Source organism: Phycodurus eques, chromosome 6, assembly GCF_024500275.1.
Source record: "Phycodurus eques isolate BA_2022a chromosome 6, UOR_Pequ_1.1, whole genome shotgun sequence".
Lineage (NCBI taxonomy): Eukaryota > Metazoa > Chordata > Actinopteri > Syngnathiformes > Syngnathidae > Phycodurus > Phycodurus eques.
The window spans coordinates 15,841,761-15,849,236 of record NC_084530.1 but is presented as its reverse complement, the minus strand read 5'-3'; positions in this window follow the sequence as shown (position 1 = coordinate 15,849,236).

Here is a 7,476-nt window from a genome sequence, read left to right as displayed (position 1 = left end):
GATGATTCCCGTCATTGCGTCATATGAATAGGTGAATTCAATTTATTCGTTCCTTTTTTCTTTTTTTGTTTCATTCACCATGACGTCAGACGTACTTCCGGGTGGCAAAAGCAGATGGCGTCACTAGTAAACAAACACTTGCATGCCATTTGGCCAAGGCAAAGCGAGAGAGAAAACGGCAAATGTGTTGAATAAGGAAAGCTGTCTTCTTCACCAGTTTGAATGTGTCATCAAGTGTCGCGGGGGGTGTTAGGTGAGGTTACCGAACACTAGCTGTAATTTGCATTCCAACTAACATAAATAGATGTGGTGGAAACCCAGACACAGTGAACATGATCATTTAAGCACTGGCTAATGAAGTGACTTTTCTGTTGCGCAAATTAATGGCACGGATGTGCTTGTTTGACAGCGGAATGGATAGCGTAGTGCTGACGGTAGCTAGCAGGCTAGCCATTATGTTTTGCTCAATAAGCCCCAACGAGCAATTGATACATATCTCACAGCTATATAAATCTAGATGTAACATTAATATTATACCAATGAGAAAACAAACCAAATGGTGGCGTTTTGATTCCCAATCTGTCTATTTAAAAGTCGTGCCATCTTCTCTGTGCAACTATTCACGACATCCACTCAATTTCTCCTTCTCACTCACAGGTTTCTCTGGATTCATTTAGAATTTTCTGAAAATTGGAATCTTTTGGCAACGCAAAACAGCAAGCGTTTGTCTTCCTTTTCAGTTTCGGGCAGGAGTAGTTGCTCACTTTCTGCCTGCCGCCTATATTGTTTCTCAAACATTATGAAAAACTCTAAGATGTTATTATTATTATTATTATTTTTTAAAGACCTACTTTGACTCCATGCCCTACTCCCCATTGGATACAGGCAATATGTTTGGTAGTTAACCTCGGCCTATATTTTTTGGGTGGGATTTAATGCCAACCAAATGTATACTTGCTGTCTGCGCTTCGTTTGGGTCTCATATCCGCCGTGAATGACACACATTTCTATGTAGAAGTGACCGCAGCCACAAATAGCCTATTTATTTTTTTCAATGAATCAACCCTGTTCATATGTTGCGGAGCACATGTAAAACACAGAGATGTCCTAAAATCAAGTAAATCACAACATTTTATTTACATTGCTTTATTTTATTCAGACTATTGACATATTCTGTTTAATATTAGAATATCATGTACAAGTAATTTACTTGTACATGATTTAAATTTAAATACATTTTGGCACTATACAATGAAAGTATCAATATGTATTTGGTAGGAGCTCCGGACTGAGCATTTGCAAGTGATATTGTATACGTGTGTCTTTATTGTGTGTTTTTTCTGACTTTTTGACTTTAGTCTTCTCACTGCGTATATTGTATTGTGTACCTTTTCCTTTTTATGCTCCTGCTGCAACACCAATTTCCAATTTCCCTTTAAGGGACAATAAAGAGATTCTGATTCTGACGTAGTACCTCATAATCAATGCTTCTTTTTTTTTTTTTGTGGAGGAGTGAATCCTTGGGTAAATTGAATGCCATGACATTCAGATGCCACATCGGGGCAGCAGCGGGACGTGACAATGTGAGTGAGGTAGTGGTTAAATTACAACAACATGCTCCCAGATGGAAAAGTAGGGAGCGATGGCCTGTTTGTTGTTGTCTTTCTCACAACATGTACATCTGAAAACAGGGAAGCCGATGCTCATCTCACGTCTATCTCAAAATTGTCCTTTATGGCAACATTTTCCTGCAAATGTCGTCTTTAATACAGGTTTATAGATTGAATCCCTTCCTCCCATATTCGTCAACATACAGTACATTGGGGATTTGTACCCCAATATCTGAATGTACCAGGCGTGTTACACATCCAAGGGACGTGTGTGCACCTGAATGTTTTCATACAATTTCTTGTATTTCTCTTTTGATTAGAGTGTAAAATTGGTTTTACAGGTGTTTTTTGGAAGGTGCGAGACATGCTCTGACACCGCGAGAGACAGCGAGATTTCCCAGATTAAATCTGGCGGCAACGCTGCAAAATCAGTTTAGCAACCCCCGAGACTTAATTTCCTCCTCATCCACTTTTTTTTCGTCTTCTTCCGCATCTTCTTATTATTGATTACTTTTTTCAATCCCTGCTGACGCCAAGATACTATTGTGGAGCCACTCGAAGAATTCATCGACCGAATGTTCGATCAGTCGGCAACTCCGTACACCAATTGACGAACATGCATATGATATGGTGTTCATTAACTAATAAATTCCATAGACAAGCTATAGGCGTTAATTGTTTGTGCTCCAACCACTAATAATAACACGAGTTGTATTACGATTTTAACTCACAGGTTCTTAATGTTTTTTTAGACAAAAGTACCCACCGCACCTAGTACATTGGGGATTTGTACCCCAATATCTGAATGTACCAGGCGTGTTACATTCAGCTGGACAGAAACCCGAAACCCGTTTCTGTCCAGCTGAATTTTCAATACATTTACTAGTAACTATTAATTATAACTATTATTTATTATTGGAAACCGTATTAAAAAATAGAGGACTAGAGGACTCTGCATCTTTTTGCACAATTGTTCTTTGTCAATGTCTTTATGTCTCCAAAGTGTCATTGTGAAAACATTGTGTCCACTTGCATAACACTTTACCTTCTGTGAACCCTGCATGTTATGAAAAGATAGGAGCAGCGGTGGGTAGGAACGCGTTACATTTCCTCCGTTATATTTACTCAAGTAGTATTTTGGATCAGTTTTACTTGTCCGAGTAGTTATAATGCCGCATACTTTACATACATACATATTGGGAAGGCCATCGTTCCCATCGAAGGTAATGTGGCGCGACTGTGTTTATATTTCAGATGACAAAAACAACAGCTTTCATGCATTGCATTATTTACCTGCTCAAACATGGATATTCCAGCCGAATTCTAAATTGAGAAAACATCTTGGGGTAAATTTCTGATGTTTTTGTTGTTGTTTTGGCTGTGCATATTAGCCCACATTATTTAGCCCACGCACGCCACACAAACACACACACATGCACACATTCACATTTTTTTTAGTTATAGTATTTTATATTTTATTTGTATTTTATTTTTGTATTTGTATTTAATTTAATGTTCCTGCTCTGAGAAATCAGAAGTTACCATTTACTGAGTATTTTCTTACTCTTACTCAAGTATTATTTGGGAGGACTACTTTTTACTTTTACTTGAGTCATATTACTTACAAGTAACAGGACTCTTACTTGACTACACTATTTGGCTACTCTACCCGCCTCTGCATAGGATCCACATGTTGAGTGCATTTTCGGAGCTAGAGCCAGACAGGACCAGAATGGATTCACGCCCCATGGGAGCTCTGCTTAGCATCAACATAGTGTCAACAACATACGTCATAGCGCATAGCTTGTTTAAACCTGAAAAACATGTGCTGAGCCTCATGTCATGTAACTGTGTGTTAATCATTGTGTTTTAACACAATAAGCGCAAACATGATATTTGTGAAGTTAAATTGACCATGAAGCTCAATATAAGATCATTATTGTATGTAAGCACTTAACACAACTTAAATTCAGAATCACACTCATATGATTCCTTCGCCTGCTGAAAATCAAGGCTAGTATCGAAGTGCTAACACTGCGCAGACTGCACAAGAGCAACAACCTGCTCACACTGTACAATTGGGCCGGTCCTCTACATAGTAGTAATATGACTTGAAAACTGTTGTGAACTGGGAATGCTAAAATATCTGTCACCAGAGTAACATGCGGCACTTATTACCGTATTTGTGCTTTCATCTGTGCTGCAAACTAAAATTGATACACAAAGACTCACGGCACCCCTAATTTAACAACAAATGATTGCTGTTTATGTACCCCTGCATAGGCTAGTTGTAGTTCATTATTCATAAATTCACCTATTCGCAGTTTTTTTTTTTTTTTTAACTTAACCTCCATTACTGTCTGGAAAATCTCACTTTTTCACTTTTTGTGCTCAAGCCAAAGCAAAAAAGTATTACTTTGTTGCCCTTTTGTGGCAAGAAACAATGTTCAAGTGAATTGAGGGGCTTCATTTTGACAAAATAGAGCTTGTGCAGGTATATAAGCAATTAAAAATCTTTTCAGAAGTGTCAGTACTCTCAGATTTTTGACATTCGTGGCAATCACAGGTCTGACACATTGGCCTGGTTCACATTTCTTATGCCAACTGAATTCTGAAACTGCTTTCTGCAGTCATTTATGGCGGGCAGACTGGATTTGTTATGTCAACACATTGGCACTCTGTACTGCCCTGTCAGCATAAGTTGCTGTGGTAATGATTGTGAGGAGTGATACATAAAAGGGTTGGTAACACGTCAAAGGCGCGCCTGGATACATGACTGGTGGAAGTGTGTCCGAATATTTTTGTTGAAATAGTATACGTTTTTTGGTCTGTGAAAGGAAGCTGGAGACATACAAGCACATGGAGAACATTAAAATGCACACAGAAAGGTTTGTGCTCAGGTTCCAACATAAAAACCTCTTGCCCTTTCTGCAAACCACTTTACCACGGTAATCCCTTGTCCCCTGATGGGATAAGCCGAAAGTCGCAACAACAACAAAAGTTGAGTCACTCACCTACTCTCTAGTTTTTCTGTTGACCCTAACTTACAACTATTCGCTGAAAACTGGGGCCTATCCACCTCTTTTTGTACACTCCCTGTAACGTCCTGAGATGCCGCCCAAACGCCTTGCTCCTTCTGAGGCACCATGTTAGCGGAGGCGTTGCTGCCTGCTAATAGCCGGCCAGCTTGACAGTGAACAGTAGCTGGATGGAAAATTCCAGTAGAGGTCTGACAGGTAAGCGAGGCTTCTTGGGTTGCCACAGGAGAAAGCAGAGTAGTAAACCTCTCCAGATGATGCAGAGAAAGGTGTGGATCAGCTGGTAATGGCCAGCCGCTCAACAGTAAGTACCCAACTAAAGATAAATGGTAGTTTGCGATGTACAGTATTTAAAAACTTTTGAGTACGTATCACTGAGTCAAAAACGTAGCAAACTGGTTGATAGGAAAGTAGCACTTGGTAGTTTTACAGGATGCAAGGAGGTGACATACACACCAGCATCCTCGCACTTGCGGTGCATTTTTTTCAAACTAAAATAATCTGGAAATTATTTATTTGTAAGAATAATGCTATGAGATTAGTTTAAAATCATAGTAAAGTGTTTTGTTATATTTAGGGTTTAACTATTAATATGAGCAACTATAAAAAAAAAATTTGAGGACATTCATTACTCACTAAAATTTTCACAATTCAAGACAGGGCTTGGTCCCTAACCCCTGCAAATAGTGAGGGTTCACCGCATAGTATTTTGGAATAGAGCTCTTCATGTGATGACAAACCCCTTTGGTCCACCTTTGTTTGGGTACAGCAGCATAAGTGCTTTGTGTGTCATTGTTATTGACATATGAACCTATGATAAAAATTGTTACAGATTGGTCCATTTCTAAACAAAGTTTGACACAAATAAGCGACCTAAAATTAAAGTTACATTTGATGATCACATCAGTTAGTTCATTGCGCTTCTCTGCTGAAGATGCGGGTCGAAAGCTTTCTCCCATCTCTAAATTTGGAAGCATCATCTATTAGCTGACCTGCTTTCGTCCCAGCCAGAAGACAATCAATACCCCCATGATGTCATTTAAATGTAATGAAACTGACAAGACTGGAGGTCTCCTTTTATGAACCCATTTAATGGGCTTTGTCTCATTGCAGGTATATACATGATTGTACGAAAATATGTCAATTATAAGAAAAATCATGTGGGCCGATCATTATGATATGGGGTGTTAAATTACCAGGACAAGAAACTAACTGGAATAGTGACGAAAAGGATTGTCATGTTTCTGCTCTGTTCTTTGCGGCGTTCTCATATGGAATTGCTGTTGTTGTTAAAACAGCGTTCGCCTGGTCCGGTTTGAGCCAATGTCTTCATTGGCCTGGTTGGTGTCCAGAACAGAAGCAGCCAAAGCACAGTCATCTGGCTCCATATCACAGGCTCCGCCCTTGGAACAGCCATTACCTGTTCCAAAGGCGGAGGCAGACAACTTGAGAGCAGATGATGCCTGCTAGGTCATCCTTGAGCGTCGTATTCTGAGTCTTCGGCTGGCCACCGACCCAAATCGCCCAGGTTTGGGGGGCAGTTACAAGACCTCCCTCATATGTTCGCCAGGGGATGGATGGGCAGGTGGTGTGACCAAACCATTGGAGGCAACGTTAAAGGAGAATAACAGAGAGAACAAAGTGGCAGAGGGATGCTGATGAGATATGTTCAAGGCGGGGCAGTAAAGGCTGTGCCGGAGACAGTCATTGCTCAAAGACTTCTAGTTTCCTCAAGTCAGCTTTTCTCACCAGCAATCTCTCACACCACAGCTTGGTAGATCATTCCCTTTATCCTCAGTGAGATCTCACAGCGACCACAGGGAGGCCTATAATTTGGCAAATGCCAATTGGGCATGGGTGATTCGATCGTTGATATTGGCGGTGCCTTGTCCGGTCTCCACGAAGGAGTAGCCTAGGTACTTGAAAGAGTTGACATCTTCCACTTTCAGCTGTCACAAAGGATTGCAGGTCATTCGGCTGGCGGTACTCGGGCAGACATGAATTTAGTCTACGCCTGTACTTTATTGTAGCAAAGTAGTTTTGTAACTGTGTCTGTGTGTGTGTGTGCGTGCCTGCGTGTGTGCGTGTGTTGGAAAATCATGCTGAAGAGAGAGCTCTTTGCCGCAGGTTGATCTGTGGCAAGAAGTACAGGGTGTCAGTATCTGACTTATCCAACTGCCCCCTCTATTTTCTCTTGTACACACACACACACACACACACACATACACTTCGATAGCCTACCACCATGTCCTCCTCCTCTTCCCCTTTCCTCGCTCCAGGATGCTGGTAAAGAAAGACTAGCTGCCTGAAGTGGATGTCAGTGGGAATTAGGCCCTAGCAGACAATTTGATTTCTTTGTCTCTAAGACCTCCTTCTGTTCCATACACACAGATAGCAGTCAAACAGGTCCAAGACATAAGTGCACTGCCAGGCGGCAAGGATATGCAGTGCAGTAAAAGCTATTTGTCACCTTCCTGATGTTGGATTTTTATTCATTTATTTATTTTTGCACGTTTATCACATATAAATATTTCTGATCCTCAAACCAACTTAAATTTTACACAAAGACCACCCACATAAAATTTCTCAATAATGATGTTATTCATTGGGGGGGGGGGGGGACACACACTTTCTGGCCTTATGTGAAAATGTAATTGGCTCCTGAACCTAATAGTGTAACTGGTTGTGCCACCTTTGGACGGAATAACAAAATCAAGTGTTTGTGATAACTGGTGATGAGTCCTTTGCATCGCTGTGGATAAATTTTGGCCTGCTCTTCCAAGCAGAATTTTTTAAACTCAGCTTTATTTGAGTCTTTTTGAACATGC